The sequence below is a fragment of the Passer domesticus genome, chromosome 6 (assembly GCF_036417665.1).
Source record: "Passer domesticus isolate bPasDom1 chromosome 6, bPasDom1.hap1, whole genome shotgun sequence".
Lineage (NCBI taxonomy): Eukaryota > Metazoa > Chordata > Aves > Passeriformes > Passeridae > Passer > Passer domesticus.
In genome coordinates this window covers 31540088-31551745 of record NC_087479.1, presented here as the reverse complement: position 1 = coordinate 31551745, position 11658 = coordinate 31540088, and the positions used below count along the sequence as shown (strand labels likewise).

Genomic DNA, 11658 nt, shown 5'->3' with positions numbered 1-11658 from the left:
CGCCCCGGGCGGCGGCGGCGGCCCCGGAGGAGGAGGCGGGAGCGGGGGCGGCCCGGGCAGCGCAGCCCGGCAGCCTCCCCGGCTTGCCTCCCCGGCACCTGAAACTGCAGCAGGAGCATCGCCGCCCGGCGCGCTGCCTCTCGCAAGGTAATGTTCTTTCGTTCGCTTGCCCACCGATCTCCCATCTGCTCGGTTCCCCGCAGTGGCTCTGTCGCAATCGAGTGGATTACAAAATAAAGCCACTAACTCAGGACTGCAGGGAAGGGATCTGTTTGGTCGTCATTAGCATCCCGTCTTTTCTCTGGCTGCTTATTTATAAATAGCTTCTGGGGGATCACGAGAGCTGTGATCTCTTAGTTTCTCTTGCGGTCCGAAGAAAGTCCGTAGATTTCCTCCCTCCCCTGTTCTTGACAGCGCTATTAAAGTCAATTTAACTGGATTACTTCCCCCCGCCCAAAATGACTCTTAAAACTATCCTCGATTTCTTCTAGTCTGGCGTGCGGGATAGGCGCAGCGAAGCGGGGAAAGCAGATTGTTATAATTCTGTAGCGTTTGATGTGTGCAAATACCGTCGGGCACTCAGGAGGGCAGATGAGTGGGAAACACGTGATAATATTTACAGCGTTCAGACAATCTGTTACTCTGGGCTGTGAAGCTTACAGGGGTCACCACTGCAGATGAGGCTGATCACTGTTACTCATGAACTGAGTTAGAATGCATTTGTATGCTGACATTTGCTAATGTCTTTTACATGCAGGAAAAAGGTTTCTCCAGAATGCCAGTATCAGTCTTTCTCTTGCTGCTTTGCACAGTCTCCTTTCTTCAGCTGCAATATTAAATCACATCATGATATTACAGACAGAGTTGGTCTGGGAACTGTGTATATTTAGTCCTTCCGGCTGTCCCACAGTCTTGTCTTGTGATACTTGTTTTCTCAAGTGTGTAGCAGGAATCATAATGAGTTCTTTTCTTGCAGCTTCACAGAAAATCAACTAATTTTTAAAAATTGCTGAAAAATTACAGAGGAAGGAATTTTGAATATGTTCCTAATTTTAGTTATTTTTTAAGCCCATCTTTTGAATCATTCATGATGGCTTTAATAATCATTTTGCTTGTAAAAATATCTTGTGCAGGCGTTATCATTAAACTCTTATGCACACATTTAAAGATATTTCTACAAGTATATCAGTACTATTCCTGTGAAATTTAGGTAAATCTTTCAAGTAGTTTGGACTGTGCTTGAGGGTGAATAAGCTTGTTTTGGTAAATTTCAGCAGAGGCGCTTAAGCAATGTTGGGTTAAATGGAGAGTGAAAGAACTTTATGTTACTATAAAAAAAGAAACTGTCAACACATAACATCAACTTAAATTGAAGGACTCTAGACAGAAAGTTGCAGTTTGGTATGAAATCAAACATGTTGTGAGTAATGGAAATAGGTTCAACTCAAGTGAAAACTTATCTCACTGAAAGTCAAGTGGCATGGACATGCGTGTTCCTGTGAGGTTTTTTCGTGGATGTGTGTGTAGGGAGTACAGCTACATGGGCATAGGTGGCTTTCTCATGTAGTCAGTAGTAAATAACAGGACAATGTTTTGCTAGTATTTTGCATTTTGTGAAGGTAAGATTGAAATACAGGCATAGGTAAAAGATTGTCTCTGTAGAGATTTTCTTACATAGACAGGTATTTCCAGAAAATTGGAACTTTTCCTTTCAACTTCTGTTTTCAGATTTTTGTGTCTGTAAAGTGAAAGCTGTAGGCAAATATGAGATAGAAAAATAGGAAATGGCTGGGTTTCAAAATAAATGCCAGGGTAATGAATGTCAGTTTTATACTGACATTTGTCAGGACATAAAATGTGGTGAAGAGACAGTTGCGCCTGGGATATGAAGAACTACTTGGCAGGGGGTGGAGATTAGGGGTTTTGTGGTTTTAGTCTTTCATTGGGAGTTTTGGGTTTGGGGTTTTTTTTGTTGTGTTTGTTTGTTTGTTTTATGTTTACCTAGGAAAGGCCTAGAGCCTTAACACTATCATTTAACAAGGCCATCCTTTCTGAGGCTTTGATCCTGCTTTAACTTGCACACATAAAATGTTTGAAAATTGAGCCAAAAGTCTTTGCAATTAAATCCAAATAATACTTTCCAGACAGTGGTCAAGAGTAGGAAAAAAAAAGCAAGAACAATCAGAGAGGTCTTCATTAAGGCTCAAGGGCTGGATGGCTTTTTGCTCCTAGAGTATAGTATTTAAGAACTGAATTAGTTCTATTCTTAAAAGCACCCAACTTTTCTATGTCCCTTTATGCTGCTGTTTCCAAAAATTAGTTTGCCTCCCTTTCTCCACCCAATCTTCCTGGAATCTAAGTCTGACAGCTTTTACTTTTTCTTTAGCTATTTTGGAATGAAATTACTTCCTCTTTTAGCTTGGATCTCGTATGACTTAAAAAGATATATATCCAGAATGTATTAGGGTTTAGGTACTAGGAGGAACACCAAAATGCAGGAAACTGGCCATCATGGAGTAATCAAATACATATAACTCAATGGAATCTGAACCTTAACCAAGTGTAAATTGTTTCTACTCTTTCAGCATGTTTTATATAGTTATACATTACTCCTTGATGACAACCCCTCATTTTTTAGTTAATAATCATGTCACTGCTATAGTTGCTGGTTGGTGACCACTAATGTTTATTGTCCCGTACTTAGATGCAGTAGTGCAAAGACTGCAATAATATTTTAATGACAAAGCTCAAGTTGGTTCTTGATTTTTAAAAAAATCTGATTTAATATCTAATGGTCAGAGTAGTTCATACCTCCTCTGAGACAGTGGAGCCTATAGAGCTTAGATCTGCCTACAATAAGAAACCCAAGGGAAAGGTTCTTTTTGCCATGATCATTTAGCCTTATGCAATTTCGCTGCATCTTTCCAGATTAGTATTTGTGATTTTTCTTTCCTGTCAGTGTTGTCAGAGTAGAGGCACAGTATGTATGGCTAAATATGCAGTATGTATATCTCAGCACTTCTGGCTGAGAAAGAAAGCACACAAAATGTGATGCATGAGTTCTCATCCAAGTCACTGTCTCCTAGCCAGGCAGATACTACCATTTCTTCTCTTTCCATGGAAGATTGAACCTCCAGCCATTACTTTGGTTGTTCAGCTTGACTTTAAATCCAGTTCTATGGGGAAATAATTGAGAGCTGATTATCTCCGCAAGACCATATACATTTTGCTGAGTTGGACCCTTAGAAAATTACAATAGACCTTTAAATTCTTTATATTGAGTTGCTAATGTCCTCCATTTAAAGACCCATCAAGTCCTGTAGATTAATTTAAATGGCACTACTGAAATCTTGAAGTAAAATGGGCATTTCTTATGTCAAGATGAAGTAGAGATTTTTCTCAGTCATTCTCTTGATCCTGTGGTATTTTAAGCTTGTTTTATTGAAATACTGTGTTCTTCATGTTTTAATCTTATTGCTTCTTTTCCCAATGAGGTTTGTATTGTTAAGTTAGAACTTCCATGAGGGATTGATGAAACCTGTTTAATCTTAAACTAATTTGGGTTTTAACATTTTTTTAAAATATTTTTATTGGTAAAAATACATTTTCTGGTGACAGACTTGCTGAATTTAATAAAATTTCTGTGTTCAGTCTTCCATGATAGGGAGCAGACAAAGAAAACAACAACGACATATAAGCAATTAACCATTTTCAAGAGTTTAAAAAATGAAATTATATACACTTGGGACTAATAAAACAGACTAAATGTGTATCTAAAACCCAGTGCTTACTTCTTTACCAGGTCTTTTGAAAATCTATAATCTCTCCTCGCAAATTGGTTTATAATTTTTTGTTAGTTGTAGTCATATGTTGAAACCATTCAGGTATGTATGAAGTGCTACTAGCAAGAAGTTGGAATGAAGAAAACAAAGGTGACCATAGTTCTCTGATCTAATACGTTCTGCTTTGAAATGTCAATATTATCATCCCAAGTCATTACATCCCATTTTATCTTGTACAGCCAAGGTTTTCAAAACTTGAATTATTGTTAGAATTTTTGCAACAGCCCAACATTCCTTAAGGCTAAAGTAATTTCAAGACCACTAACATTTTTGAAGGGAGAAAAGTTAAAAGTATTACTGAGTTTATCCCAACCACTACATAATTTTTGAAAAAATATGCATAATTAAAAATAGGTTTGTTAACTTGTCAAATGCATTATTTTAGAAAATTGTTCTTGATTCTTAAGAACTTAGTGTGAACAGAGTCTTTGACCTTTAACTGCAGAAAGATATATTCACCTGCTGTATTATGTAAAGGAGTCCTTCTATAGGTATAAAATGTTATGGGACAGGTTTTAATTACTATTATTTTTCTTTAAATTTAATTTCTCTCTTGTTTTCATCACTGAAGCATCCTTATGATTTGCACCTCATTTTGTGATTAGTCCAAACTGTTTGCAGCAGTATTTTCTTCCCTTGCTGATGAAATAGCTCAAACATTTACTGCAGTGTAGCCTTTTTGTTATTTTCTTTGCTTTCCCTGAATGCTGTACTGGGTTTAAAGTTCAGGATATGTGGCCAGATAACTCTCTGGAAGTGATGCTGGGTGAAAGTCCTCTGATCTAAAAGGCTGTACACTAAATGCTTCATTTAGATATCACCATGAAACTAACAAGCATGGGCATTCAACAATTAAATAAATATATTCTTTCTTGGTTTGGGGAAATTAAAGATGTTATTAATACAATACAGAACAAGGTGCAGCTCTTGTTGAAGAGTTGGCTACTTGAATGAGAAGAGTTAAAGCTTTTGGACAGAGATTACCAAGAAGATGATCCTTTTATTTAGAAAATACTTATTTAATTCATGTTATTTTCCTATAGAAATATCCTATACTTGCTGCCAGAAGTGGAAATAGTTACTGTGTATCCTGTAAAATTTACCCATTAATAAAGTATTGAGAAAAAAATGTTTTATCTGAGTTAAAACTAGAAAAATCATGTGTGCAGTTTATGACCCAAGTCTGACATGAACAAATATAATACTGCAAATTTGTGTCTTTGTTCGCTGTAAAAGTAATTTTTTTAATCTTATATTTCCTGATAATGCATGTTATCAGATTTATCAATATCTTATTTATCAATTTTATTTTTTTATCAATAATATTTTTGTGCTGGAATATGTAAAGGTTATGTTTTAGATTATGTGAATGTCTGTAATAGCTGTTCTGGTCTGCTATGGCTTTTTGTTTGTTTGTTTCTTTCTTTGTTGCTTGAAAATCAGCTGACAATTAATAAGTGCAGCTTTTCATTAAGACATCTGTGACCTGAGGCAAAAGATATTTTCCTCTTGCCACTAATTACTTTTTACATCACTATATGAATTCAGCTGAATGTTAGCTACTATCCCCTGTACACATATCAAGTAGTTTTCTATTTTAAGTTATAAGATTTCATTTTGAGTGTTCATCTTAGGTACAAAGGATATAGGGAACGTGTTAGGGATGTAGGGATGTTGTAGGGAACTGTTATTTGTCTGAATAATAACATCAATATATATAAGGTATATATATTGATGTAAAATTAGTAAAGCACAGTATACCATGTGGTTGCTGTTGAGGAATGACCTCTTCTTATTTTAAAATAGACAAAATAATTGAACATTTATTTTAATTTACAGATCTGACAAATTACTCTTTTCACAGACTTTTCTGAGCTGTAAGAGACCCACAATGATCGAGTCCAGCTCTTAGGTGAATGGCACATACAGGGATAGTACTCACAGCTTTGTCATTATTAGCACCATGCTCTAACCAACGAGATAATTACAGGTTTTCTTACCATCAAAGAGAGTTTGGAGTAATGTTTGTTTGCTTGTTCATAAGCATTTTTTGCATCACTTTGAATCATAAGTTTGAGGTTCTACATATGGTGAGAGTATGAGGAATGTTTTTTGTGGTACTTACCTTTCAGTTTGCCTCTTCAGCAGTCAGAAAACTGTTCTAGTCAAAAAAAAAAAACAACAAAACAATCAAACCCTAAGGGCAAGATTATTGACTCATCTGCTCTTTTGGTTCTTTCCATGCCAAATGTCTAAGAGCAAGGTGGAGAGGCAGAAAGAATTTGTTTGTTTAAATGCTGTACTTCTTGAAATAGTCTGTTTCAAATAGGCTGTTACGGTGTTATTTCTTTGGACTATGTGTACAGATTGCTCATTCTCTGCTTTAATGTCTGCTGGCTTGCTAGTTAATGTGCTTCCTACATTAATGATTTTTCATATTTGTAATATCCATTGCAGACTTTTTTTTTATTAGCAACCTCTTAAACAGTCAGATGGGTGAGTTTGTGATGGAAATCTCATTTGGTAACTAATTATTGCAAATTAGTCACCTTTGGCAAACAGATTTTGGACATTTTTGTGGTATGGTTGACTCCAAAAAGAATTTCATGAGGACATGTTGTGTGACAACTTTTTTTTTTTTTAACTTGCTGATGCAGTTGTGCCAGAAAATAGATATTGCTTTGCTAAACTGAAGTAGGCTACAGAGGGATGAGAACTTTCATGTCAGACTCCTTTTGGGAACATTTTTTTTGAGACCTGGCAGTACTAATAATACGTATATTATTTTATATTTGGCTAGTTAAACATAATATACTTTTTTGTGGAAATGGTGAATCTCAGTTCTAAACCCCAAACTATAATCACTGTTTTTTTCCATCTTCTGTACACTGAGACGATAATATGGATGTTTGCAGCTATGTCAAATGAGACCATGATCTACAAAGGACCAGAACAAGTATGGGGTACTTTGGCTACTCAGAATGTATTTGTTCCTAGTGAGGCAGCATCATATTATTCAGTCCAGCTAAAACTTTTAACCTGCTTTTAATTAACTTTACATGCCTTGTGTAAATTATCGTTTCATTAAATTATAGTTTTTGGCTTGAAGAAGTTTAGATTTCCTCATCTTCGGATCACAAGGATGATGTATTCAGAGACCTGGGTTTCAGATTTTCTGTTTCATGGACTCTATCCTGGATTTCTGGGTTCTTGGTGTTGGATTAGATTGAACAGAACGACACAGCCAAAGGTTGTATTTATGATTAGAAACTGGTTTTGGTATACAAAGCTCTGTCCTATGTTTTGGGTTATTCCTGTTTCATCTGAATTTGTTGGCAGGACTCTAATATGCTTTAATACTTCCCTTGTGCTGTTGGATGAGATCTGAAATTTAATAAAGCAGCTTCCTGTCTGGCATAGACTCTGTTTTATATTCCTTAATGCTCTCTTTGCTGGTGTAATTCAGTACTTGTGAAGTTGAGAAGAGCAGTATTTTAAGCTACTATTGCTAACAGTAGTCAGTATCATTCAAACTATTATAAAAATAATTAAATACTCTAAATTTGGTTGGTATTTTTGTGTGTGGTGATTGGTTTGGGGTTCTTTGTGTTTATTGGATTGTGGCAAAATCAACAAATGTAGACTTAGAGTTGGAAAGATCTTTATGGAATTCTTTTATTTATGTCAAAACTGCTGGAAGGTGCTGTAATATTTTGTCTTAATTAGGATATTATAACCTTTATCTTTCTAATGACAATATCTTTAAGTCTAATGAAAATTTGAAAGAACCTCAGAGAAACTTGAGATTTTAGGCAAGACTATAAAATGGTGTTTTTCTCTGTTCGGGTCTATCAAACCAGTTGTGCTCAGTAAGCAAATATTATGGTAATTTCATTTCATTGTCTTCAAGCTTGTGATGTGGAGCCTTGGACTGTTGACTTTTTTCCTACCTTTCCTCTACCATGCTTTTGCTGTTGTGATGTGTTAATTAGCTACATAGCTCAGAACGTTAGTCATAGTGTGCTCAGAAGCAGGTTGTCATCTAGTAGCAATCAGCTATTAGGGAGAGCTGGGAAAGTAAGGAATTCAATTCTGGCTTACTTAAGTATCAGAGAAAGGAGGAAGGGAGGAAGACCATCTGTCATGCTGAAAGTGAATGATGTGTCCTGCTAGAGAAAAGGAGCAGTAGGAATGGGGTTCTGGGTTTTTAAGAGCACATTTTGAGCAGTGTAATGAATGGATGCGTTGGCATTAGACTTTGAAGAAAACTGTGACATTTTTTGTCACTGTTAAACTGGAAGAAAATCCATCAGCAGAACAGGTTTGCTTTTTAGCTGCCTATTTAACAATTTCAGCGGTTCTTTTCATTTATTAGCTTTATCTAAGTAGATAGTTTTTTTCCTTGAAGCAGTATTCCTCACAACCTGAATCCCACTGCTCTGCTACTATGCATTGGAAAGCTGCGTAGAGAAACTTGGCAATGATGCTGAAGGTTGTTTTCATCTCTCCATGTTATATGTTTTGTAGCTAAAATTTAAAATTTTCTTGGAATAATGGACATTCTACTTAGCTTGCATGCTTTGCCTGAATGCGACTTTATTTTACAATATTTCTTTCCCTATAGTAAGGTTTCCAATGCAAGTAGTTTTATAAACAAATTGCAAAGTGAACAAAAAAAGTTGAGGATGAGTGTTGTCATAACATTTGAAAGTCCTAGTTTCTTTCCTTGATAGTTAATAGATAATTCTCCTGGTAGTTTCTTATAATGCTTCTGCTTATAAGGCAGGGAGTTCACATCTTTGTTTTCTGATAGAAGATTATAAAAAAGGTAGAATTAGATGCTGAAGGCAATGAAGTTAAAATGTTTTCTTGGTCATAAACATATCTACTAGTAGAAATAAGCTTCAAAATACCAGTAGGCAGTGCTGTGCATGGTATCCCATTATCTTTTAAATCCATGGAAGTTTTGATACAGAATATGGCATTGGCCTAATAGTAACAAAGTGTCTTTTCAGTTATTGCTCTTGTTACTATTACTGGGATTTTTTTCTAATAGCTGACTTTTAATACTTAATTTTAAAGCCTATGTAAATTTTTTCCTTACAAGGAGTTATGCTGTACTCACAGTGAGTCTACATTTTAATGTGTCAATGTACGTCTACCAAACCCATTGTTTAATTTGGTGTAATTAAGAAGATAACTAGTAGGATGTAGCCTTTATACTAGGTTCACACTGGCATAAGTTTGTTATTCAAAGACAATTCCATTTTAAAAAAAAGAAAGCTCAATAGATTTGTCTATTTCTAAGTGAAAAATAGCTTTTAATTGTAATCATTTTTGCAATATGATTCAAGGTCAGCTGTAGGGCTTGTTTCAGTAATGTAATTTTTCAGAACTCAGATTAGATTGAAGGAGCTACTTGGTTTTTGGAAGGGGTGTAGCAAATCTGTGCAGCTGAGACAAGGGCTAGCTAGTTCTCTTATTTACACATATCATCTTTTGTCACAGAAAGAACCCCAAGGCAAACCCATGCATGTTACCAAAAGTAATGTGCTCTACAGAATAGGGCTGACTTGAACCTGGTGATATGATAGATGTCATTTGAGGATAGTAAATTTGATCATAATGTCTGGGTCTCTAGCTACTGGGTCTATAGTTTCCATGATGCTGTTTCCTGAGGGGTGTTCACTACTGCTTGACTGAAGAATGAGTAGGGTTAAGACGGCTCCTAATATTTCTGTATGCAGAACCACTCTTGACTGCATCTGCTGGTGGCACACACCCCCTGTGACTGCCCGACCACTCTATGCTGGGGAGCAGGAGGCGTGCACAGCTGGAGACAAGGAAGATTGGTGAGGCTACTATCTTAGGTGGTCCTCAGCCTTGCCTGTGTCTTGAACTCCAGGCTTGCACCATGAGTTAAAACAGGAATGAAAGAGGAAACAGAATGGCATATTTTTCTCAGATGCTCTTACAACTCTATGAAACAACAAGCCAGTCTTCAAGAAAAGTAATGACTAAAGGTTTTGCACCTTTCCTACCACTTTCTATGCTTGAACAGTATTCTGCCACTCAACTTTTAACTGATGGTGAACAGAATTAAGAAGCTCATATATGTCTAATAGAACATTGTTCTTACTGTAGCCTCTCTCCTTAGGATATCTCTTCTGTCTTTAAGGATTTTGTGTACATTTTAAGAATTTTCCTGGCATGAAGAATAATACTACTCAAAGTAAATGGAAAGTCTGAAACTGTTTAAAGAACATTATAAACAGATAAAATTAAATTACTACAGTAAATGACTGCTTGTTGATAAGATGTTTTGGATAAATGCTGTTTGATTCTTACAGTTGGGTTTCACTAATTGTTATAATAATTTATGGACATCATTATAAATGATATCTAAGTCTGCATAATAAAAACTGATACAAAACTTCAAAATTTTTGGGCCTCAGCAAAGCTTTCAATACTGTGTCTCAAAATACAATATTCTTCTGGACAAAATGTTCAGCACACAGCTGGATAAGGACATCACAGGATGGGTGAGCAACTGGCTCACAGGTCAGGTGCAAAGGGTCATAGTGAATCAGGTGACATCAGACTGGTGACCTGTCACTAGTGGGGTTTCACAGAGCTCCATCCTCAGCTCTGTGCTCTTCAACATCTTCATTAAAGACTTGGATGCAGAACTTGAAGGAATACTAAATAAGCTTGCTGATGACACAAAATTGGGAGGGGCTATGACTCCCTCAAAGGCAGGGAGGCCCTGCAGAAAAATCTTGAGAAGTTAGAGGGCTGTGCAATCATCAACCACATGAACACAAACAAGGGAAAGTGCTGGATTCCACACCTGGGATGGGCAGCCCTGGATGTATGGACAGAATGGGAATGAGAGGCTGGGAAGCTGTGCCAGGGAAAGGGATCTGGGGTCCTGGTCTGTGGCAAGTTGAACAGGAGTCAGCAGTGCCCTGGCCGCCAGGAGGGCCAATGCTGTCCTGAGGTGCATCAGGCACAGCATCACAGCCAGGCAAGGGAGGGGATTGTCCTGCTCTGCTCTGCACTGGGGCAGCCTTGAGTGCTGGGGGCAGTTCTGAGAGCCACAGTATAACAAAGATATGAAGCTCTTAGAGAGTATTCAAAGGAAGGCCATGAGGTTGGTGAAGGTTCTGGAGGGGAAGCCTTAAGCAGAACAGCTGAGGTCACTCATTTTGTTCCACTTGGAGGAGACACCTTCTTTCAGTCTTCAACCTCCTCCCGAGGGGAAGCAGAGGGCAGGTACTGATCTCTTCACTCTTATGAACAGTGTCAGGACTTGAAGAAATGGCATGAATCTGAGTCAGGGGAGATCTAGGTTGTATATCAGGAAAAGGTTTTTCACCCAGAGGATGTTTGGACATTGGAACAGGCTCTCAGGGGCAGTGGTCACAGCACCAGCCCAATAGAGCTCAAGAAGCTTTTGGACAATGGTCTCAAGCATATGGTGTGACCATTAGGGTGTCATGTGCAGGGCCAGGAGTTGCATTTGATGATCTTGATGGGTCCCTTCCAAATCAGCTTTTTCTATGATTCTATGAAATATGTTACATAGTAATATGACAGCTTCCTTTTAAATACTGTTGCCTAAGTTTGACTCTCTTAAAATTATGAAAAGTTCTGTTGTATTTATGCTTTTTCAGCTACAAACTGAAATTCTTGCATTTTTCAGTGTAGGAGCAGGTGTTCTCTAGCTTTTTGTCTGGGCTTTAGGTCTTTCCTTGATGCTTATGCATTCCCTAATGACTTCAGACTTCCCCACTTTAATTGTGGTAGCAGAGTT

General features: G+C 37.2%; 1 protein-coding gene across 4 annotated transcripts in view; it reads left to right on the top strand.

Annotated features, from left to right (window-relative positions):
* The window catches only part of FMN1 (formin 1), a 171271-nt gene continuing 159613 nt past the window's right edge, over positions 1–11658 (top strand). For 2 of the 4 annotated variants that reach the window (XM_064424143.1, XM_064424140.1), the window contains exon 1: positions 1–147. The gene's annotated coding sequence lies outside the window, so the exon portion shown is untranslated. The remainder of the gene's footprint in view (positions 148–11658) is intronic. The other 2 variants (XM_064424142.1, XM_064424141.1) reach the window with 2 other exon arrangements.